At 38.9% G+C, this 23573-nt stretch overlaps 20 non-coding genes across 20 annotated transcripts; all 20 read right to left on the bottom strand.

Annotated features, from left to right (window-relative positions):
* Window positions 1–2353: 2353 nt before the first annotated feature.
* On the bottom strand, window positions 2354–2426 carry TRNAA-AGC (transfer RNA alanine (anticodon AGC)). The gene has a single exon. It is a non-coding gene; the product is annotated as a tRNA-Ala (tRNA).
* Window positions 2427–4041: 1615 nt separating this feature from the next.
* Window positions 4042–4114, bottom strand: TRNAA-AGC (transfer RNA alanine (anticodon AGC)). The gene has a single exon. It is a non-coding gene; the product is annotated as a tRNA-Ala (tRNA).
* A 1190-nt stretch (window positions 4115–5304) lies between these two features.
* Window positions 5305–5377, bottom strand: TRNAK-CUU (transfer RNA lysine (anticodon CUU)). Its single transcript has one exon. It is a non-coding gene; the product is annotated as a tRNA-Lys (tRNA).
* A 353-nt stretch (window positions 5378–5730) lies between these two features.
* On the bottom strand, window positions 5731–5803 carry TRNAA-AGC (transfer RNA alanine (anticodon AGC)). Its single transcript has one exon. It is a non-coding gene; the product is annotated as a tRNA-Ala (tRNA).
* A 345-nt stretch (window positions 5804–6148) lies between these two features.
* Window positions 6149–6221, bottom strand: TRNAK-CUU (transfer RNA lysine (anticodon CUU)). Its single transcript has one exon. It is a non-coding gene; the product is annotated as a tRNA-Lys (tRNA).
* Window positions 6222–6571: 350 nt separating this feature from the next.
* Window positions 6572–6644, bottom strand: TRNAA-AGC (transfer RNA alanine (anticodon AGC)). The gene has a single exon. It is a non-coding gene; the product is annotated as a tRNA-Ala (tRNA).
* Window positions 6645–7415: 771 nt separating this feature from the next.
* Window positions 7416–7488, bottom strand: TRNAA-AGC (transfer RNA alanine (anticodon AGC)). The gene has a single exon. It is a non-coding gene; the product is annotated as a tRNA-Ala (tRNA).
* A 771-nt stretch (window positions 7489–8259) lies between these two features.
* On the bottom strand, window positions 8260–8332 carry TRNAA-AGC (transfer RNA alanine (anticodon AGC)). The gene has a single exon. It is a non-coding gene; the product is annotated as a tRNA-Ala (tRNA).
* A 2012-nt stretch (window positions 8333–10344) lies between these two features.
* TRNAK-CUU (transfer RNA lysine (anticodon CUU)) lies at window positions 10345–10417 on the bottom strand. The gene has a single exon. It is a non-coding gene; the product is annotated as a tRNA-Lys (tRNA).
* Window positions 10418–11614: 1197 nt separating this feature from the next.
* TRNAA-AGC (transfer RNA alanine (anticodon AGC)) lies at window positions 11615–11687 on the bottom strand. Its single transcript has one exon. It is a non-coding gene; the product is annotated as a tRNA-Ala (tRNA).
* Window positions 11688–12458: 771 nt separating this feature from the next.
* On the bottom strand, window positions 12459–12531 carry TRNAA-AGC (transfer RNA alanine (anticodon AGC)). The gene has a single exon. It is a non-coding gene; the product is annotated as a tRNA-Ala (tRNA).
* Window positions 12532–14125: 1594 nt separating this feature from the next.
* TRNAA-AGC (transfer RNA alanine (anticodon AGC)) lies at window positions 14126–14198 on the bottom strand. The gene has a single exon. It is a non-coding gene; the product is annotated as a tRNA-Ala (tRNA).
* Window positions 14199–15813: 1615 nt separating this feature from the next.
* On the bottom strand, window positions 15814–15886 carry TRNAA-AGC (transfer RNA alanine (anticodon AGC)). Its single transcript has one exon. It is a non-coding gene; the product is annotated as a tRNA-Ala (tRNA).
* A 1616-nt stretch (window positions 15887–17502) lies between these two features.
* TRNAA-AGC (transfer RNA alanine (anticodon AGC)) lies at window positions 17503–17575 on the bottom strand. Its single transcript has one exon. It is a non-coding gene; the product is annotated as a tRNA-Ala (tRNA).
* A 345-nt stretch (window positions 17576–17920) lies between these two features.
* Window positions 17921–17993, bottom strand: TRNAK-CUU (transfer RNA lysine (anticodon CUU)). The gene has a single exon. It is a non-coding gene; the product is annotated as a tRNA-Lys (tRNA).
* A 1197-nt stretch (window positions 17994–19190) lies between these two features.
* TRNAA-AGC (transfer RNA alanine (anticodon AGC)) lies at window positions 19191–19263 on the bottom strand. The gene has a single exon. It is a non-coding gene; the product is annotated as a tRNA-Ala (tRNA).
* A 771-nt stretch (window positions 19264–20034) lies between these two features.
* Window positions 20035–20107, bottom strand: TRNAA-AGC (transfer RNA alanine (anticodon AGC)). The gene has a single exon. It is a non-coding gene; the product is annotated as a tRNA-Ala (tRNA).
* A 771-nt stretch (window positions 20108–20878) lies between these two features.
* On the bottom strand, window positions 20879–20951 carry TRNAA-AGC (transfer RNA alanine (anticodon AGC)). Its single transcript has one exon. It is a non-coding gene; the product is annotated as a tRNA-Ala (tRNA).
* Window positions 20952–22984: 2033 nt separating this feature from the next.
* TRNAK-CUU (transfer RNA lysine (anticodon CUU)) lies at window positions 22985–23057 on the bottom strand. The gene has a single exon. It is a non-coding gene; the product is annotated as a tRNA-Lys (tRNA).
* A 353-nt stretch (window positions 23058–23410) lies between these two features.
* Window positions 23411–23483, bottom strand: TRNAA-AGC (transfer RNA alanine (anticodon AGC)). The gene has a single exon. It is a non-coding gene; the product is annotated as a tRNA-Ala (tRNA).
* Between the last annotated feature and the right edge of the window lie 90 nt (window positions 23484–23573).

Below are 23573 nucleotides of genomic sequence, written 5' to 3'. Positions count from 1 at the left end.
TTCAGTTCACTCCTAACTGATGCCTTAACTACACCTAGGGGATGTTTTACACTTCAGGTTGGCATGTTTAGTACTTGAATAGGAGCGATATCACTGTATGTTAACCTAGACTCAGGCCCTACCTAATCTTGGAGATACATTTCTCATGAATGAGTAACCAAGGGAGATACAATTTTTAGGAGTTAGTGCATGTCTAATGCAAGATTAATCACCATATTATGAGAGCCAATGCTATCATCCAGCAAAAAATACTCGTTTTCGCCCAACGTGGGGCTCAAACACACGACCCTGAGATTAAGAGTCTCATGCTCTACCGACTGAGCTAGCCGGGCTCCCACTTAAATATGGTATGCAGACTCATCATTTTTTATTAAGGAAAACCGTTTCTGGATATTCCTCTGCTCTTGTTTTGCAAGGAACTTCACTTTTATACATCCTTCAGAGGAAAGAATGTCAAGTAAAATAAGACGAAATGAAAATGGAAGGTGTGAAATTTTCATTTTGAGATTGCATAAGAAATCAAATTCCTCTCACGTGCTATAGAATACCTAAACACTTTTGATTAAACCACTTAAGTTGTTATAATGACACCAAATTTGAAAGCCATCTGTGACTTTTCTGTTCTTACTCTGCAACAACCATGGCAATTACAAGTTAAAAAGTAAAATGTTTGCAAATTTTAGAATGGAGAATGCGGGCATCGATGCCGCTACCTCTCGCATGCTAAGCGAGCGCTCTACCATTTGAGCTAATTCCCCTGTGTGCTCACTCAGCATCACATTTCAAAAGTAACGTTACTGCTGTCCACACTTTATTTTAAGTCTAATTGCCCATAACATGAGTGTTCAGTTCACTCCTAACTGATGCCTTAACTACACCTAGGGGATGTTTTACACTTCAGGTTGGCATGTTTAGTACTTGAATAGGAGTGATATCACTGTATGTTAACCTAGACTCAGGCCCTACCTAATCTTTGAGATACATTTCTCATGAATGAGTAACCAAGGGAGATACAATTTTTAGGAGTTAGTGCATGTCTAAAGCAAGATTAATCACCATATTATGAGAGCCAATGCAATCATCCAGCAAAAAATACTCGTTTTTGCCCAACGTGGGGCTCGAACCCACGACCCTGAGATTAAGAGTCTCATAGCTCTACCGACTGAGCTAGCCGGGCTCCCACTTAAATATGGTATGCAGACTCATCATTTTTTATTAAGGAAAACCGTTTCTGGATATTCCTCTGCTCTTGTTTTGCAAGGAACTTCCCTTTTATACATCCTTCAGAGGAAAGAATGTCAAGTAAAATAAGACGAAATGAAAATGGAAGGTGTGAAATTTTCATTTTGAGATTGCATAAGAAATCAAATTCCTCTCACGTGCTATAGAATACCTAAACACTTTTGATTAAACCACTTAAGTTGTTATAATGACACCAAATTTGAAAGCCATCTGTGACTTTTCTGTTCTTACTCTGCAACAACCATGGCAATTACAAGTTAAAAAGTAAAATGTATGCAAATTTTAGAATGGAGAATGCGGGCATCGATCCCGCTACCTCTCGCATGCTAAGCGAGCACTCTACCATTTGAGCTAATTCCCCTGTGTGCTCACTCAGCATCACATTTCAAAAGTAACGTTACTGCTGTCCACACTTTATTTTAAGTCTAATTGCCCATAACATGAGTGTTCAGTTCACTCCTAACTGATGCCTTAACTACACCTAGGGGATGTTTTACACTTCAGGTTGGCATGTTTAGTACTTGAATAGGAGTGATATCACTGTATGTTAACCTAGACTCAGGCCCTACCTAATCTTGGAGATACATTTCTCATGAATGAGTAACCAAGGGAGATACAATTTTTAGGAGTTAGTGCATGTCTAATGCAAGATTAATCACCATATTATGAGAGCCAATGCTATCATCCAGCAACGTGGGGCTCGAACCCACGAACCTGAGATTAAGAGTCTCATGCTCTACCGACTGAGCTAGCCGGGCTCCCACTTAAATATGGTATGCAGACTCATCATTTTTTATTAAGGAAAACTGTTTCTGGATATTCCTCTGCTCTTGTTTTGCAAGGAACTTCACTTTTATACATCCTTCAGAGGAAAGAATGTCAAGTAAAATAAGACGAAATGAAAATGGAAGGTGTGAAATTTTCATTTTGAGATTGCATAAGAAATCAAATTCCTCTCACGTGCTATAGAATACCTAAACACTTTTGATTAAACCACTTTAGTTGTTATAATGACACCAAATTTGAAAGCCATCTGTGACTTTTCTGTTCTTACTCTGCAACAACCATGGCAATTACAAGTTAAAAAGTAAAATGTATGCAAATTTTAGAATGGAGAATGCGGGCATCGATCCCGCTACCTCTCGCATGCTAAGCGAGCGCTCTACCATTTGAGCTAATTCCCCTGTGTGCTCACTCAGCATCACATTTCAAAAGTAACGTTACTGCTGTCCACACTTTATTTTAAGTCTAATTGCCCATAACATGAGTGTTCAGTTCACTCCTAACTGATGCCTTAACTACACCTAGGGGATGTTTTACACTTCAGGTTGGCATGTTTAGTACTTGAATAGGAGTGATATCACTGTATGTTAACCTAGACTCAGGCCCTACCTAATCTTGGAGATACATTTCTCATGAATGAGTAACCAAGGGAGATACAATTTTTAGGAGTTAGTGCATGTCTAATGCAAGATTAATCACCATATTATGAGAGCCAATGCTATCATCCAGCAAAAAATACTCGTTTTCGCCCAACGTGGGGCTCGAACCCACGACCCTGAGATTAAGAGTCTCATAGCTCTACCGACTGAGCTAGCCGGGACCCAAATAAATATGGTATGCAGACTCATCATTTTTTATTAAGGAAAACCGTTTCTGGATATTCCTCTGCTCTTGTTTTGCAAGGAACTTCACTTTTATACATCCTTCAGAGGAAAGAATGTCAAGTAAAATAAGACGAAATGAAAATGGAAGGTGTGAAATTTTCATTTTGAGATTGCATAAGAAATCAAATTCCTCTCACGTGCTATAGAATACCTAAACACTTTTGATTAAACCACTTTAGTTGTTATAATGACACCAAATTTGAAAGCCATCTGTGACTTTTCTGTTCTTACTCTGCAACAACCATGGCAATTACAAGTTAAAAAGTAAAATGTATGCAAATTTTAGAATGGAGAATGCGGGCATCGATCCCGCTACCTCTCGCATGCTAAGCGAGCACTCTACCATTTGAGCTAATTCCCCTGTGTGCTCACTCAGCATCACATTTCAAAAGTAACGTTACTGCTGTCCACACTTTATTTTAAGTCTAATTGCCCATAACATGAGTGTTCAGTTCACTCCTAACTGATGCCTTAACTACACCTAGGGGATGTTTTACACTTCAGGTTGGCATGTTTAGTACTTGAATAGGAGCGATATCACTGTATGTTAACCTAGACTCAGGCCCTACCTAATCTTGGAGATACATTTCTCATGAATGAGTAACCAAGGGAGATACAATTTTTAGGAGTTAGTGCATGTCTAATGCAAGATTAATCACCATATTATGAGAGCCAATGCTATCATCCAGCAAAAAATACTCGTTTTCGCCCAACGTGGGGCTCAAACACACGACCCTGAGATTAAGAGTCTCATGCTCTACCGACTGAGCTAGCCTGGCTCCCACTTAAATATGGTATGCAGACTCATCATTTTTTATTAAGGAAAACCGTTTCTGGATATTCCTCTGCTCTTGTTTTGCAAGGAACTTCACTTTTATACATCCTTCAGAGGAAAGAATGTCAAGTAAAATAAGACGAAATGAAAATGGAAGGTGTGAAATTTTCATTTTGAGATTGCATAAGAAATCAAATTCCTCTCACGTGCTATAGAATACCTAAACACTTTTGATTAAACCACTTAAGTTGTTATAATGACACCAAATTTGAAAGCCATCTGTGACTTTTCTGTTCTTACTCTGCAACAACCATGGCAATTACAAGTTAAAAAGTAAAATGTATGCAAATTTTAGAATGGAGAATGCGGGCATCGATCCCGCTACCTCTCGCATGCTAAGCGAGCGCTCTACCATTTGAGCTAATTCCCCTGTGTGCTCACTCAGCATCACATTTCAAAAGTAACGTTACTGCTGTCCACACTTTATTTTAAGTCTAATTGCCCATAACATGAGTGTTCAGTTCACTCCTAACTGATGCCTTAACTACACCTAGGGGATGTTTTACACTTCAGGTTGGCATGTTTAGTACTTGAATAGGAGTGATATCACTGTATGTTAACCTAGACTCAGGCCCTACCTAATCTTGGAGATACATTTCTCATGAATGAGTAACCAAGGGAGATACAATTTTTAGGAGTTAGTGCATGTCTAATGCAAGATTAATCACCATATTATGAGAGCCAATGCAATCATCCAGCAAAAAATACTCGTTTTTGCCCAACGTGAGGCTCGAACCCACGACCCTGAGATTAAGAGTCTCATAGCTCTACCGACTGAGCTAGCCGGGCTCCCACTTAAATATGGTATGCAGACTCATCATTTTTTATTAAGGAAAACCGTTTCTGGATATTCCTCTGCTCTTGTTTTGCAAGGAACTTCCCTTTTATACATCCTTCAGAGGAAAGAATGTCAAGTAAAATAAGACGAAATGAAAATGGAAGGTGTGAAATTTTCATTTTGAGATTGCATAAGAAATCAAATTCCTCTCACGTGCTATAGAATACCTAAACACTTTTGATTAAACCACTTAAGTTGTTATAATGACACCAAATTTGAAAGCCATCTGTGACTTTTCTGTTCTTACTCTGCAACAACCATGGCAATTACAAGTTAAAAAGTAAAATGTATGCAAATTTTAGAATGGAGAATGCGGGCATCGATCCCGCTACCTCTCGCATGCTAAGCGAGCACTCTACCATTTGAGCTAATTCCCCTGTGTGCTCACTCAGCATCACATTTCAAAAGTAACGTTACTGCTGTCCACACTTTATTTTAAGTCTAATTGCCCATAACATGAGTGTTCAGTTCACTCCTAACTGATGCCTTAACTACACCTAGGGGATGTTTTACACTTCAGGTTGGCATGTTTAGTACTTGAATAGGAGTGATATCACTGTATGTTAACCTAGACTCAGGCCCTACCTAATCTTGGAGATACATTTCTCATGAATGAGTAACCAAGGGAGATACAATTTTTAGGAGTTAGTGCATGTCCAATGCAAGATTAATCACCATATTATGAGAGCCAATGCTATCATCCAGCAAAAAATACTCGTTTTCGCCCAACGTGGGGCTCGAACCCACGACCCTGAGATTAAGAGTCTCATGCTCTACCGACTGAGCTAGCCGGGCTCCCACTTAAATATGGTTTGCAGACTCATCATTTTTTATTAAGGAAAACTGTTTCTGGATATTCCTCTGCTCTTGTTTTGCAAGGAACTTCACTTTTATACATCCTTCAGAGGAAAGAATGTCAAGTAAAATAATACGAAATGAAAATGGAAGGTGTGAAATTTTCATTTTGAGATTGCATAAGAAATCAAATTCCTCTCACGTGCTATAGAATACCTAAACACTTTTGATTAAACCACTTTAGTTGTTATAATGACAACAAATTTGAAAGCCATCTGTGACTTTTCTGTTCTTACTCTGCAACAACCATGGCAATTACAAGTTAAAAAGTAAAATGTATGCAAATTTTAGAATGGAGAATGCGGGCATCGATCCCGCTACCTCTCGCATGCTAAGCGAGCGCTCTACCATTTGAGCTAATTCCCCTGTGTGCTCACTCAGCATCACATTTCAAAAGTAACGTTACTGCTGTCCACACTTTATTTTAAGTCTAATTGCCCATAACATGAGTGTTCAGTTCACTCCTAACTGATGCCTTAACTACACCTAGGGGATGTTTTACACTTCAGGTTGGCATGTTTAGTACTTGAATAGGAGTGATATCACTGTATGTTAACCTAGACTCAGGCCCTACCTAATCTTGGAGATACATTTCTCATGAATGAGTAACCAAGGGAGATACCATTTTTAGGAGTTAGTGCATGTCTAATGCAAGATTAATCACCATATTATGAGAGCCAATGCTATCATCCAGCAAAAAATACTCGTTTTCGCCCAACGTGGGGCTCGAACCCACGACCCTGAGATTAAGAGTCTCATGCTCTACCGACTGAGCTAGCCGGGCTCCCACTTAAATATGGTATGCAGACTCATCATTTTTTATTAAGGAAAACCGTTTCTGGATATTCCTCTGCTCTTGTTTTGCAAGGAACTTCACTTTTATACATCCTTCAGAGGAAAGAATGTCAAGTAAAATAAGACGAAATGAAAATGGAAGGTGTGAAATTTTCATTTTGAGATTGCATAAGAAATCAAATTCCTCTCACGTGCTATATACCTAAACACTTTTGATTAAACCACTTTAGTTGTTATAATGACACCAAATTTGAAAGCCATCTGTGACTTTTCTGTTCTTACTCTGCAACAACCATGGCAATTACAAGTTAAAAAGTAAAATGTATGCAAATTTTAGAATGGAGAATGCGGGCATCGATCCCGCTACCTCTCGCATGCTAAGCGAGCGCTCTACCATTTGAGCTAATTCCCCTGTGTGCTCACTCAGCATCACATTTCAAAAGTAACGTTACTGCTGTCCACACTTTATTTTAAGTCTAATTGCCCATAACATGAGTGTTCAGTTCACTCCTAACTGATGCCTTAACTACACCTAGGGGATGTTTTACACTTCAGGTTGGCATGTTTAGTACTTGAATAGGAGTGATATCACTGTATGTTAACCTAGACTCAGGCCCTACCTAATCTTGGAGATACATTTCTCATGAATGAGTAACCAAGGGAGATACAATTTTTAGGAGTTAGTGCATGTCTAATGCAAGATTAATCACCATATTATGAGAGCCAATGCTATCATCCAGCCAAAAATACTCGTTTTCGCCCAACGTGGGGCTCGAACCCACAACCCTGAGATTAAGAGTCTCATGCTCTACCGACTGAGCTAGCCTGGCTCCCACTTAAATATGGTATGCAGACTCATCATTTTTTATTAAGGAAAACCGTTTCTGGATATTCCTCTGCTCTTGTTTTGCAAGGAACTTCACTTTTATACATCCTTCAGAGGAAAGAATGTCAAGTAAAATAAGACGAAATGAAAATGGAAGGTGTGAAATTTTCATTTTGAGATTGCATAAGAAATCAAATTCCTCTCACGTGCTATAGAATACCTAAACACTTTTGATTAAACCACTTTAGTTGTTATAATGACACCAAATTTGAAAGCCATCTGTGACTTTTCTGTTCTTACTCTGCAACAACCATGGCAATTACAAGTTAAAAAGTAAAATGTATGCAAATTTTAGAATGGAGAATGCGGGCATCGATCCCGCTACCTCTCGCATGCTAAGCGAGCGCTCTACCATTTGAGCTAATTCCCCTGTGTGCTCACTCAGCATCACATTTCAAAAGTAACGTTACTGCTGTCCACACTTTATTTTAAGTCTAATTGCCCATAACATGAGTGTTCAGTTCACTCCTAACTGATGCCTTAACTACACCTAGGGGATGTTTTACACTTCAGGTTGGCATGTTTAGTACTTGAATAGGAGTGATATCACTGTATGTTAACCTAGACTCAGGCCCTACCTAATCTTGGAGATACATTTCTCATGAATGAGTAACCAAGGGAGATACAATTTTTAGGAGTTAGTGCATGTCTAATGCAAGATTAATCACCATATTATGAGAGCCAATGCTATCATCCAGCAAAAAATACTCGTTTTCGCCCAACGTGGGGCTCAAACCCACGACCCTGAGATTAAGAGTCTCATGCTCTACCGACTGAGCTAGCCGGGCTCCCACTTAAATATGGTATGCAGACTCATCATTTTTTATTAAGGAAAACCGTTTCTGGATATTCCTCTGCTCTTGTTTTGCAAGGAACTTCACTTTTATACATCCTTCAGAGGAAAGAATGTCAAGTAAAATAATACGAAATGAAAATGGAAGGTGTGAAATTTTCATTTTGAGATTGCATAAGAAATCAAATTCCTCTCACGTGCTATAGAATACCTAAACACTTTTGATTAAACCACTTTAGTTGTTATAATGACACCAAATTTGAAAGCCATCTGTGACTTTTCTGTTCTTACTCTGCAACAACCATGGCAATTACAAGTTAAAAAGTAAAATGTATGCAAATTTTAGAATGGAGAATGCGGGCATCGATCCCGCTACCTCTCGCATGCTAAGCGAGCGCTCTACCATTTGAGCTAATTCCCCTGTGTGCTCACTCAGCATCACATTTCAAAAGTAACGTTACTGCTGTCCACACTTTATTTTAAGTCTAATTGCCCATAACATGAGTGTTCAGTTCACTCCTAACTGATGCCTTAACTACACCTAGGGGATGTTTTACACTTCAGGTTGGCATGTTTAGTACTTGAATAGGAGTGATATCACTGTATGTTAACCTAGACTCAGGCCCTACCTAATCTTGGAGATACATTTCTCATGAATGAGTAACCAAGGGAGATACAATTTTTAGGAGTTAGTGCATGTCTAATGCAAGATTAATCACCATATTATGAGAGCCAATGCTATCATCCAGCAACGTGGGGCTCGAACCCACGACCCTGAGATTAAGAGTCTCATGCTCTACCGACTGAGCTAGCCGGGCTCCCACTTAAATATGGTATGCAGACTCATCATTTTTTATTAAGGAAAACTGTTTCTGGATATTCCTCTGCTCTTGTTTTGCAAGGAACTTCACTTTTATACATCCTTCAGAGGAAAGAATGTCAAGTAAAATAAGACGAAATGAAAATGGAAGGTGTGAAATTTTCATTTTGAGATTGCATAAGAAATCAAATTCCTCTCACGTGCTATAGAATACCTAAACACTTTTGATTAAACCACTTTAGTTGTTATAATGACACCAAATTTGAAAGCCATCTGTGACTTTTCTGTTCTTACTCTGCAACAACCATGGCAATTACAAGTTAAAAAGTAAAATGTATGCAAATTTTAGAATGGAGAATGCGGGCATCGATCCCGCTACCTCTCGCATGCTAAGCGAGCACTCTACCATTTGAGCTAATTCCCCTGTGTGCTCACTCAGCATCACATTTCAAAAGTAACGTTACTGCTGTCCACACTTTATTTTAAGTCTAATTGCCCATAACATGAGTGTTCAGTTCACTCCTAACTGATGCCTTAACTACACCTAGGGGATGTTTTACACTTCAGGTTGGCATGTTTAGTACTTGAATAGGAGTGATATCACTGTATGTTAACCTAGACTCAGGCCCTACCTAATCTTGGAGATACATTTCTCATGAATGAGTAACCAAGGGAGATACAATTTTTAGGAGTTAGTGCATGTCTAATGCAAGATTAATCACCATATTATGAGAGCCAATGCTATCATCCAGCAAAAAATACTCGTTTTCGCCCAACGTGGGGCTCGAACCCACGACCCTGAGATTAAGAGTCTCATAGCTCTACCGACTGAGCTAGCCGGGACCCAAATAAATATGGTATGCAGACTCATCATTTTTTATTAAGGAAAACCGTTTCTGGATATTCCTCTGCTCTTGTTTTGCAAGGAACTTCACTTTTATACATCCTTCAGAGGAAAGAATGTCAAGTAAAATAAGACGAAATGAAAATGGAAGGTGTGAAATGTTCATTTTGAGATTGCATAAGAAATCAAATTCCTCTCACGTGCTATAGAATACCTAAACACTTTTGATTAAACCACTTTAGTTGTTATAATGACACCAAATTTGAAAGCCATCTGTGACTTTTCTGTTCTTACTCTGCAACAACCATGGCAATTACAAGTTAAAAAGTAAAATGTATGCAAATTTTAGAATGGAGAATGCGGGCATCGATCCCGCTACCTCTCGCATGCTAAGCGAGCACTCTACCATTTGAGCTAACTCCCCTGTGTGCTCACTCAGCATCACATTTCAAAAGTAACGTTACTGCTGTCCACACTTTATTTTAAGTCTAATTGCCCATAACATGAGTGTTCAGTTCACTCCTAACTGATGCCTTAACTACACCTAGGGGATGTTTTACACTTCAGGTTGGCTTGTTTAGTACTTGAATAGGAGTGATATCACTGTATGTTAACCTAGACTCAGGCCCTACCTAATCTTGGAGATACATTTCTCATGAATGAGTAACCAAGGGAGATACAATTTTTAGGAGTTAGTGCATGTCTAATGCAAGATTAATCACCATATTATGAGAGCCAATGCTGTCATCCAGCAAAAAATACTCGTTTTCGCCCAACGTGGGGCTCGAACCCACGACCCTGAGATTAAGAGTCTCATGCTCTACCGACTGAGCTAGCCGGGCTCCCACTTAAATATGGTATGCAGACTCATCATTTTTTATTAAGGAAAACTGTTTCTGGATATTCCTCTGCTCTTGTTTTGCAAGGAACTTCACTTTTATACATCCTTCAGAGGAAAGAATGTCAAGTAAAATAAGACGAAATGAAAATGGAAGGTGTGAAATTTTCATTTTGAGATTGCATAAGAAATCAAATTCCTCTCACGTGCTATAGAATACCTAAACACTTTTGATTAAACCACTTTAGTTGTTATAATGACACCAAATTTGAAAGCCATCTGTGACTTTTCTGTTCTTACTCTGCAACAACCATGGCAATTACAAGTTAAAAAGTAAAATGTATGCAAATTTTAGAATGGAGAATGCGGGCATCGATCCCGCTACCTCTCGCATGCTAAGCGAGCACTCTACCATTTGAGCTAATTCCCCTGTGTGCTCACTCAGCATCACATTTCAAAAGTAACGTTACTGCTGTCCACACTTTATTTTAAGTCTAATTGCCCATAACATGAGTGTTCAGTTCACTCCTAACTGATGCCTTAACTACACCTAGGGGATGTTTTACACTTCAGGTTGGCATGTTTAGTACTTGAATAGGAGTGATATCACTGTATGTTAACCTAGACTCAGGCCCTACCTAATCTTGGAGATACATTTCTCATGAATGAGTAACCAAGGGAGATACAATTTTTAGGAGTTAGTGCATGTCTAATGCAAGATTAATCACCATATTATGAGAGCCAATGCTATCATCCAGCAAAAAATACTCGTTTTCGCCCAACGTGGGGCTCGAACCCACGACCCTGAGATTAAGAGTCTCATAGCTCTACCGACTGAGCTAGCCGGGACCCAAATAAATATGGTATGCAGACTCATCATTTTTTATTAAGGAAAACCGTTTCTGGATATTCCTCTGCTCTTGTTTTGCAAGGAACTTCACTTTTATACATCCTTCAGAGGAAAGAATGTCAAGTAAAATAAGACGAAATGAAAATGGAAGGTGTGAAATGTTCATTTTGAGATTGCATAAGAAATCAAATTCCTCTCACGTGCTATAGAATACCTAAACACTTTTGATTAAACCACTTTAGTTGTTATAATGACACCAAATTTGAAAGCCATCTGTGACTTTTCTGTTCTTACTCTGCAACAACCATGGCAATTACAAGTTAAAAAGTAAAATGTATGCAAATTTTAGAATGGAGAATGCGGGCATCGATCCCGCTACCTCTCGCATGCTAAGCGAGCGCTCTACCATTTGAGCTAATTCCCCTGTGTGCTCACTCAGCATCACATTTCAAAAGTAACGTTACTGCTGTCCACACTTTATTTTAAGTCTAATTGCCCATAACATGAGTGTTCAGTTCACTCCTAACTGATGCCTTAACTACACCTAGGGGATGTTTTACACTTCAGGTTGGCATGTTTAGTACTTGAATAGGAGTGATATCACTGTATGTTAACCTAGACTCAGGCCCTACCTAATCTTGGAGATACATTTCTCATGAATGAGTAACCAAGGGAGATACAATTTTTAGGAGTTAGTGCATGTCTAATGCAAGATTAATCACCATATTATGAGAGCCAATGCTATCATCCAGCAAAAAATACTCGTTTTCGCCCAACGTGGGGCTCGAACACACGACCCTGAGATTAAGAGTCTCATGCTCTACCGACTGAGCTAGCCGGGCTCCCACTTAAATATGGTATGCAGACTCATCATTTTTTATTAAGGAAAACTGTTTCTGGATATTCCTCTGCTCTTGTTTTGCAAGGAACTTCACTTTTATACATCCTTCAGAGGAAAGAATGTCAAGTAAAATAAGACGAAATGAAAATGGAAGGTGTGAAATTTTCATTTTGAGATTGCATAAGAAATCAAATTCCTCTCACGTGCTATAGAATACCTAAACACTTTTGATTAAACCACTTTAGTTGTTATAATGACACCAAATTTGAAAGCCATCTGTGACTTTTCTGTTCTTACTCTGCAACAACCATGGCAATTACAAGTTAAAAAGTAAAATGTATGCAAATTTTAGAATGGAGAATGCGGGCATCGATCCCGCTACCTCTCGCATGCTAAGCGAGCGCTCTACCATTTGAGCTAATTCCCCTGTGTGCTCACTCAGCATCATATTTCAAAAGTAACGTTACTGCTGTCCACACTTTATTTTAAGTCTAATTGCCCATAACATGAGTGTTCAGTTCACTCCTAACTGATGCCTTAACTACACCTAGGGGATGTTTTACACTTCAGGTTGGCATGTTTAGTACTTGAATAGGAGTGATATCACTGTATGTTAACCTAGACTCAGGCCCTACCTAATCTTGGAGATACATTTCTCATGAATGAGTAACCAAGGGAGATACAATTTTTAGGAGTTAGTGCATGTCTAATGCAAGATTAATCACCATATTATGAGAGCCAATGCTATCATCCAGCAAAAAATACTCGTTTTCGCCCAACGTGGGGCTCGAACACACGACCCTGAGATTAAGAGTCTCATGCTCTACCGACTGAGCTAGCCGGGCTCCCACTTAAATATGGTATGCAGACTCATCATTTTTTATTAAGGAAAACCGTTTCTGGATATTCCTCTGCTCTTGTTTTGCAAGGAACTTCACTTTTATACATCCTTCAGAGGAAAGAATGTCAAGTAAAATAAGACGAAATGAAAATGGAAGGTGTGAAATTTTCATTTTGAGATTGCATAAGAAATCAAATTCCTCTCACGTGCTATAGAATACCTAAACACTTTTGATTAAACCACTTAAGTTGTTATAATGACACCAAATTTGAAAGCCATCTGTGACTTTTCTGTTCTTACTCTGCAACAACCATGGCAATTACAAGTTAAAAAGTAAAATGTATGCAAATTTTAGAATGGAGAATGCGGGCATCGATCCTGCTACCTCTCGCATGCTAAGCGAGCACTCTACCATTTGAGCTAATTCCCCTGTGTGCTCACTCAGCATCACATTTCAAAAGTAACGTTACTGCTGTCCACACTTTATTTTAAGTCTAATTGCCCATAACATGAGTGTTCAGTTCACTCCTAACTGATGCCTTAACTACACCTAGGGGATGTTTTACACTTCAGGTTGGCATGTTTAGTACTTGAATAGGAGTGATATCACTGTATGTTAACCTAGACTCAAGCCCTACCTAATCTTGGAGATACATTTCTCATGAATGAGTAACCAAGGGAGATACAATTTTTAGGAGTTAGTGCATGTCTAATGCAAGTTTAATCACCATATTATGAGAGCCAATGCTATCATCCAGCAACGTGGGGCTCGAACCCACGACCCTGAGATTAAGAGTCTCATGCTCTACCGACTGAGCTAGCCGGGCTCCCACTTAAATATGGTATGCAGACTCATCATTTTTTATTAAGGAAAACTGTTTCTGGATATTCCTCTGCTCTTGTTTTGCAAGGAACTTCACTTTTATACATCCTTCAGAGGAAAGAATGTCAAGTAAAATAAGACGAAATGAAAATGGAAGGTGTGAAATTTTCATTTTGAGATTGCATAAGAAATCAAATTCCTCTCACGTGCTATAGAATACCTAAACACTTTTGATTAAACCACTTTAGTTGTTATAATGACACCAAATTTGAAAGCCATCTGTGACTTTTCTGTTCTTACTCTGCAACAACCATGGCAATTACAAGTTAAAAAGTAAAATGTATGCAAATTTTAGAATGGAGAATGCGGGCATCGATCCCGCTACCTCTCGCATGCTAAGCGAGCGCTCTACCATTTGAGCTAATTCCCCTGTGTGCTCACTCAGCATCACATTTCAAAAGTAACGTTACTGCTGTCCACACTTTATTTTAAGTCTAATTGCCCATAACATGAGTGTTCAGTTCACTCCTAACTGATGCCTTAACTACACCTAGGGGATGTTTTACACTTCAGGTTGGCATGTTTAGTACTTGAATAGGAGTGATATCACTGTATGTTAACCTAGACTCAGGCCCTACCTAATCTTGGAGATACATTTCTCATGAATGAGTAACCAAGGGAGATACAATTTTTAGGAGTTAGTGCATGTCTAATGCAAGATTAATCACCATATTATGAGAGCCAATGCTATCATCCAGCAAAAAATACTCGTTTTCGCCCAACGTGGGGCTCGAACCCACGACCCTGAGATTAAGAGTCTCATAGCTCTACCGACTGAGCTAGCCAGGACCCAGATAAATATGGTATGCAGACTCATCATTTTTTATTAAGGAAAACCGTTTCTGGATATTCCTCTGCTCTTGTTTTGCAAGGAACTTCACTTTTATACATCCTTCAGAGGAAAGAATGTCAAGTAAAATAAGACGAAATGAAAATGGAAGGTGTGAAATTTTCATTTTGAGATTGCATAAGAAATCAAATTCCTCTCACGTGCTATAGAATACCTAAACACTTTTGATTAAACCACTTTAGTTGTTATAATGACACCAAATTTGAAAGCCATCTGTGACTTTTCTGTTCTTACTCTGCAACAACCATGGCAATTACAGGTTAAAAAGTAAAATGTATGCAAATTTTAGAATGGAGAATGCGTGCATCGATCCCGCTACCTCTCGCATGCTAAGCGAGCACTCTACCATTTGAGCTAATTCCCCTGTGTGCTCACTCAGCATCACATTTCAAAAGTAACGTTACTGCTGTCCACACTTTATTTTAAGTCTAATTGCCCATAACATGAGTGTTCAGTTCACTCCTAACTGATGCCTTAACTACACCTAGGGGATGTTTTACACTTCAGGTTGGCATGTTTAGTACTTGAATAGGAGTGATATCACTGTATGTTAACCTAGACTCAGGCCCTACCTAATCTTGGAGATACATTTCTCATGAATGAGTAACCAAGGGAGATACAATTTTTAGGAGTTAGTGCATGTCTAATGCAAGATTAATCACCATATTATGAGAGCCAATGCTATCATCCAGCAAAAAATACTCGTTTTCGCCCAACGTGGGGCTCGAACACACGACCCTGAGATTAAGAGTCTCATGCTCTACCGACTGAGCTAGCCGGGATCCCACTTAAATATGGTATGCAGACTCATCATTTTTTATTAAGGAAAACCGTTTCTGGATATTCCTCTGCTCTTGTTTTGCAAGGAACTTCACTTTTATACATCCTTCAGAGGAAAGAATGTCAAGTAAAATAAGACGAAATGAAAATGGAAGGTGTGAAATTTTCATTTTGAGATTGCATAAGAAATCAAATTCCTCTCACGTGCTATAGAATACCTAAACACTTTTGATTAAACCACTTAAGTTGTTATAATGACACCAAATTTGAAAGCCATCTGTGACTTTTCTGTTCTTACTCTGCAACAACCATGGCAATTACAAGTTAAAAAGTAAAATGTATGCAAATTTTAGAATGGAGAATGCGGGCATCGATCCCGCTACCTCTCGCATGCTAAGCGAGCGCTCTACCATTTGAGCTAATTCCCCTGTGTGCTCACTCAGCATCACATTTCAAAAGTAACGTTACTGCTGTCCACACTTTATTTTAAGTCTAATTGCCCATAACATGAGTGTTCAGTTCACTCCTAACTGATGCCTTAACTACACCTAGGGGATGTTTTACACTTCAGGTTGGCATGTTTAGTACTTGAATAGGAGTGATATCACTGTATGTTAACCTAGACTCAGGCCCTACCTAATCTTGGAGATACATTTCTCATGAATGAGTAACCAAGGGAGATACAATTTTTAGGAGTTAGTGCATGTCTAATGCAAGATTAATCACCATATTATGAGAGCCAATGCAATCATCCAGCAAAAAATACTCGTTTTTGCCCAACGTGGGGCTCGAACCCACGACCCTGAGATTAAGAGTCTCATAGCTCTACCGACTGAGCTAGCCGGGCTCCCACTTAAATATGGTATGCAGACTCATCATTTTTTATTAAGGAAAACCGTTTCTGGATATTCCTCTGCTCTTGTTTTGCAAGGAACTTCACTTTTATACATCCTTCAGAGGAAAGAATGTCAAGTAAAATAAGACGAAATGAAAATGGAAGGTGTGAAATTTTCATTTTGAGATTGCATAAGAAATCAAATTCCTCTCACGTGCTATAGAATACCTAAACACTTTTGATTAAACCACTTAAGTTGTTATAATGACACCAAATTTGAAAGCCATCTGTGACTTTTCTGTTCTTACTCTGCAACAACCATGGCAATTACAAGTTAAAAAGTAAAATGTATGCAAATTTTAGAATGGAGAATGCGGGCATCGATCCCGCTACCTCTCGCATGCTAAGCGAGCACTCTACCATTTGAGCTAATTCCCCTGTGTGCTCACTCAGCATCACATTTCAAAAGTAACGTTACTGCTGTCCACACTTTATTTTAAGTCTAATTGCCCATAACATGAGTGTTCAGTTCACTCCTAACTGATGCCTTAACTACACCTAGGGGATGTTTTACACTTCAGGTTGGCATGTTTAGTACTTGAATAGGAGTGATATCACTGTATGTTAACCTAGACTCAGGCCCTACCTAATCTTGGAGATACATTTCTCATGAATGAGTAACCAAGGGAGATACAATTTTTAGGAGTTAGTGCATGTCTAATGCAAGATTAATCACCATATTATGAGAGCCAATGCTATCATCCAGCAAAAAATACTCGTTTTCGCCCAACGTGGGGCTCGAACCCACGACCCTGAGATTAAGAGTCTCATGCTCTACCGACTGAGCTAGCCGGACTCCCACTTAAATATGGTATGCAGACTCATCATTTTTTATTAAGGAAAACTGTTTCTGGATATTCCTCTGCTCTTGTTTTGCAAGGAACTTCACTTTTATACATCCTTCAGAGGAAAGAATGTCAAGTAAAATAATACGAAATGAAAATGGAAGGTGTGAAATTTTCATTTTGAGATTGCATAAGAAATCAAATTCCTCTCACGTGCTATAGAATACCTAAACACTTTTGATTAAACCACTTTAGTTGTTATAATGACACCAAATTTGAAAGCCATCTGTGACTTTTCTGTTCTTACTCTGCAACAACCATGGCAATTACAAGTTAAAAAGTAAAATGTATGCAAATTTTAGAATGGAGAATGCGGGCATCGATCCCGCTACCTCTCGCATGCTAAGCGAGCGCTCTACCATTTGAGCTAATTCCCCTGTGTGCTCACTCAGCATCACATTTCAAAAGTAACGTTACTGCTGTCCACACTTTATTTTAAGTCTAATTGCCCATAACATGAGTGTTCAGTTCACTCCTAACTGATGCCTTAACTACACCTAGGGGATGTTTTACACTTCAGGTTGGCATGTTTAGTACTTGAATAGGAGTGATATCACTGTATGTTAACCTAGACTCAGGCCCTACCTAATCTTGGAGATACATTTCTCATGAATGAGTAACCAAGGGAGATACAATTTTTAGGAGTTAGTGCATGTCTAATGCAAGATTAATCACCATATTATGAGAGCCAATGCTGTCATCCAGCAAAAAATACTCGTTTTCGCCCAACGTGGGGCTCGAACCCACGACCCTGAGATTAAGAGTCTCATGCTCTACCGACTGAGCTAGCCGGGCTCCCACTTAAATATGGTATGCAGACTCATCATTTTTTATTAAGGAAAACTGTTTCTGGATATTCCTCTGCTCTTGTTTTGCAAGGAACTTCACTTTTATACATCCTTCAGAGGAAAGAATGTCAAGTAAAATAAGACGAAATGAAAATGGAAGGTGTGAAATTTTCATTTTGAGATTGCATAAGAAATCAAATTCCTCTCACGTGCTATAGAATACCTAAACACTTTTGATTAAACCACTTTAGTTGTTATAATGACACCAAATTTGAAAGCCATCTGTGACTTTTCTGTTCTTACTCTGCAACAACCATGGCAATTACAAGTTAAAAAGTAAAATGTATGCAAATTTTAGAATGGAGAATGCGGGCATCGATCCCGCTACCTCTCGCATGCTAAGCGAGCACTCTACCATTTGAGCTAATTCCCCTGTGTGCTCACTCAGCATCACATTTCAAAAGTAACGTTACTGCTGTCCACACTTTATTTTAAGTCTAATTGCCCATAACATGAGTGTTCAGTTCACTCCTAACTGATGCCTTAACTACACCTAGGGGATGTTTTACACTTCAGGTTGGCATGTTTAGTACTTGAATAGGAGTGATATCACTGTATGTTAACGTAGACTCAGGCCCTACCTAATCTTGGAGATACATTTCTCATGAATGAGTAACCAAGGGAGATACAATTTTTAGGAGTTAGTGCATGTCTAATGCAAGATTAATCACCATATTATGAGAGCCAATGCTATCATCCAGCAAAAAATACTCGTTTTCGCCCAACGTGGGGCTCGAACCCACGACCCTGAGATTAAGAGTCTCATAGCTCTACCGACTGAGCTAGCCGGGACCCAAATAAATATGGTATGCAGACTCATCATTTTTTATTAAGGAAAACCGTTTCTGGATATTCCTCTGCTCTTGTTTTGCAAGGAACTTCACTTTTATACATCCTTCAGAGGAAAGAATGTCAAGTAAAATAAGACGAAATGAAAATGGAAGGTGTGAAATGTTCATTTTGAGATTGCATAAGAAATCAAATTCCTCTCACGTGCTATAGAATACCTAAACACTTTTGATTAAACCACTTTAGTTGTTATAATGACACCAAATTTGAAAGCCATCTGTGACTTTTCTGTTCTTACTCTGCAACAACCATGGCAATTACAAGTTAAAAAGTAAAATGTATGCAAATTTTAGAATGGAGAATGCGGGCATCGATCCCGCTACCTCTCGCATGCTAAGCGAGCGCTCTACCATTTGAGCTAATTCCCCTGTGTGCTCACTCAGCATCACATTTCAAAAGTAACGTTACTGCTGTCCACACTTTATTTTAAGTCTAATTGCCCATAACATGAGTGTTCAGTTCACTCCTAACTGATGCCTTAACTACACCTAGGGGATGTTTTACACTTCAGGTTGGCATGTTTAGTACTTGAATAGGAGTGATATCACTGTATGTTAACCTAGACTCAGGCCCTACCTAATCTTGGAGATACATTTCTCATGAATGAGTAACCAAGGGAGATACAATTTTTAGGAGTTAGTGCATGTCTAATGCAAGATTAATCACCATATTATGAGAGCCAATGCTATCATCCAGCAAAAAATACTCGTTTTCGCCCAACGTGGGGCTCGAACCCACGACCCTGAGATTAAGAGTCTCATAGCTCTACCGACTGAGCTAGCCGGGACCCAAATAAATATGGTATGCAGACTCATCATTTTTTATTAAGGAAAACCGTTTCTGGATATTCCTCTGCTCTTGTTTTGCAAGGAACTTCACTTTTATACATCCTTCAGAGGAAAGAATGTCAAGTAAAATAAGACGAAATGAAAATGGAAGGTGTGAAATGTTCATTTTGAGATTGCATAAGAAATCAAATTCCTCTCACGTGCTATAGAATACCTAAACACTTTTGATTAAACCACTTTAGTTGTTATAATGACACCAAATTTGAAAGCCATCTGTGACTTTTCTGTTCTTACTCTGCAACAACCATGGCAATTACAAGTTAAAAAGTAAAATGTATGCAAATTTTAGAATGGAGAATGCGGGCATCGATCCCGCTACCTCTCGCATGCTAAGCGAGCGCTCTACCATTTGAGCTAACTCCCCTGTGTGCTCACTCAGCATCACATTTCAAAAGTAACGTTACTGCTGTCCACACTTTATTTTAAGTCTAATTGCCCATAACCTGAGTGTTCAGTTCACTCCTAACTGATGCCTTAACTACACCTAGGGGATGTTTTACACCTCAGGTTGGCATGTTTAGTACTTGAATAGGAGTGATATCACTGTATGTTAACCTAGACTCAGGCCCTACCTAATCTTGGAGATACATTTCTCATGAATGAGTAACCAAGGGAGATACAATTTTTAGGAGTTAGTGCATGTCTAATGCAAGATTAATCACCATATTATGAGAGCCAATGCTATCATCCAGCAAAAAATACTCGTTTTCGCCCAACGTGGGGCTCGAACCCACGACCCTGAGATTAAGAGTTTCATAGCTCTACCGACTGAGCTAGCCGGGACCCAAATAAATATGGTATGCAGACTCATCATTTTTTATTAAGTAAAACCATTTCTGGATATTCCTCTGCTCTTGTTTTGCAAGGAACTTCACTTTTATACATCCTTCAGAGGAAAGAATGTCAAGTAAAATAAGACGAAATGAAAATGGAAGGTGTGAAATTTTCATTTTGAGATTGCATAAGAAATCAAATTCCTCTCACGTGCTATAGAATACCTAAACACTTTTGATTAAACCACTTTAGTTGTTATAATGACACCAAATTTGAAAGCCATCTGTGACTTTTCTGTTCTTACTCTGCAACAACCATGGCAATTACAAGTTAAAAAGTAAAATGTATGCAAATTTTAGAATGGAGAATGCGGGCATCGATCCCGCTACCTCTCGCATGCTAAGCGAGCGCTCTACCATTTGAGCTAATTCCCCTGTGTGCTCACTCAGCATCACATTTCAAAAGTAACGTTACTGCTGTCCACACTTTATTTTAAGTCTAATTGCCCATAACATGAGTGTTCAGTTCACTCCTAACTGATGCCTTAACTACACCTAGGGGATGTTTTACACTTCAGGTTGGCATGTTTAGTACTTGAATAGGAGTGATATCACTGTATGTTAACCTAGACTCAGGCCCTACCTAATCTTGGAGATACATTTCTCATGAATGAGTAACCAAGGGAGATACAATTTTTAGGAGTTAGTGCATGTCTAATGCAAGATTAATCACCATATTATGAGAGCCAATGCTATCATCCAGCAAAAAATACTCGTTTTCGCCCAACGTGGGGCTCGAACCCACGACCCTGAGATTAAGAGTCTCATAGCTCTACCGACTGAGCTAGCCGGGACCCAAATAAATATGGTATGCAGACTCATCATTTTTTATTAAGTAAAACCATTTCTGGATATTCCTCTGCTCTTGTTTTGCAAGGAACTTCACTTTTATACATCCTTCAGAGGAAAGAATGTCAAGTAAAATAAGACGAAATGAAAATGGAAGGTGTGAAATGTTCATTTTGAGATTGCATAAGAAATCAAATTCCTCTCACGTGCTATAGAATACCTAAACACTTTTGATTAAACCACTTTAGTTGTTATAATGACACCAAATTTGAAAGCCATCTGTGACTTTTCTGTTCTTACTCTGCAACAACCATGGCAATTACAAGTTAAAAAGTAAAATGTATGCAAATTTTAGAATGGAGAATGCGGGCATCGATCCCGCTACCTCTCGCATGCTAAGCGAGCACTCTACCATTTGAGCTAATTCCCCTGTGTGCTCACTCAGCATCACATTTCAAAAGTAACGTTACTGCTGTCCACACTTTATTTTAAGTCTAATTGCCCATAACATGAGTGTTCAGTTCACTCCTAACTGATGCCTTAACTACACCTAGGGGATGTTTTACACTTCAGGTTGGCATGTTTAGTACTTGAATAGGAGTGATATCACTGTATGTTAACCTAGACTCAGGCCCTACCTAATCTTGGAGATACATTTCTCATGAATGAGTAACCAAGGGAGATACAATTTTTAGGAGTTAGTGCATGTCTAATGCAAGATTAATCACCATATTATGAGAGCCAATGCTATCATCCAGCAAAAAATACTCGTTTTCGCCCAACGTGGGGCTCGAACCCACGACCCTGAGATTAAGAGTCTCATAGCTCTACCGACTGAGCTAGCCGGGACCCAAATAAATATGGTATGCAGACTCATCATTTTTTATTAAGTAAAACCATTTCTGGATATTCCTCTGCTCTTGTTTTGCAAGGAACTTCACTTTTATACATCCTTCAGAGGAAAGAATGTCAAGTAAAATAAGACGAAATGAAAATGGAAGGTGTGAAATGTTCATTTTGAGATTGCATAAGAAATCAAATTCCTCTCACGTGCTATAGAATACCTAAACACTTTTGATTAAACCACTTTAGTTGTTATAATGACACCAAATTTGAAAGCCATCTGTGACTTTTCTGTTCTTACTCTGCAACAACCATGGCAATTACAAGTTAAAAAGTAAAATGTATGCAAATTTTAGAATGGAGAATGCGGGCATCGATCCCGCTACCTCTCGCATGCTAAGCGAGCACTCTACCATTTGAGCTAATTCCCCTGTGTGCTCACTCAGCATCACATTTCAAAAGTAACGTTACTGCTGTCCACACTTTATTTTAAGTCTAATTGCCCATAACATGAGTGTTCAGTTCACTCCTAACTGATGCCTTAACTACACCTAGGGGATGTTTTACACTTCAGGTTGGCATGTTTAGTACTTGAATAGGAGTGATATCACTGTATGTTAACCTAGACTCAGGCCCTACCTAATCTTGGAGATACATTTCTCATGAATGAGTAACCAAGGGAGATACAATTTTTAGGAGTTAGTGCATGTCTAATGCAAGATTAATCACCATATTATGAGAGCCAATGCTATCATCCAGCAAAAAATACTCGTTTTCGCCCAACGTGGGGCTCGAACCCACGACCCTGAGATTAAGAGTCTCATGCTCTACCGACTGAGCTAGCCGGGCTCCCACTTAAATATGGTATGCAGACTCATCATTTTTTATTAAGGAAAACTGTTTCTGGATATTCCTCTGCTCTTGTTTTGCAAGGAACTTCACTTTTATACATCCTTCAGAGGAAAGAATGTCAAGTAAAATAAGACGAAATGAAAATGGAAGGTGTGAAATTTTCATTTTGAGATTGCATAAGAAATCAAATTCCTCTCACGTGCTATAGAATACCTAAACACTTTTGATTAAACCACTTTAGTTGTTATAATGACACCACATTTGAAAGCCATCTGTGACTTTTCTGTTCTTACTCTGCAACAACCATGGCAATTACAAGTTAAAAAGTAAAATGTATGCAAATTTTAGAATGGAGAATGCGGGCATCGATCCCGCTACCTCTCGCATGCTAAGCGAGCGCTCTACCATTTGAGCTAATTCCCCTGTGTGCTCACTCAGCATCACATTTCAAAAGTAACGTTACTGCTGTCCACACTTTATTTTAAGTCTAATTGCCCATAACATGAGTGTTCA

Source organism: Triturus cristatus, chromosome 4_1 (assembly GCF_964204655.1).
Source record: "Triturus cristatus chromosome 4_1, aTriCri1.1, whole genome shotgun sequence".
Taxonomy (NCBI): Eukaryota; Metazoa; Chordata; class Amphibia; order Caudata; family Salamandridae; genus Triturus; species Triturus cristatus.
Note: the sequence above shows the minus strand (reverse complement) of the source record. Positions and strands in the feature narration are given on the sequence as shown.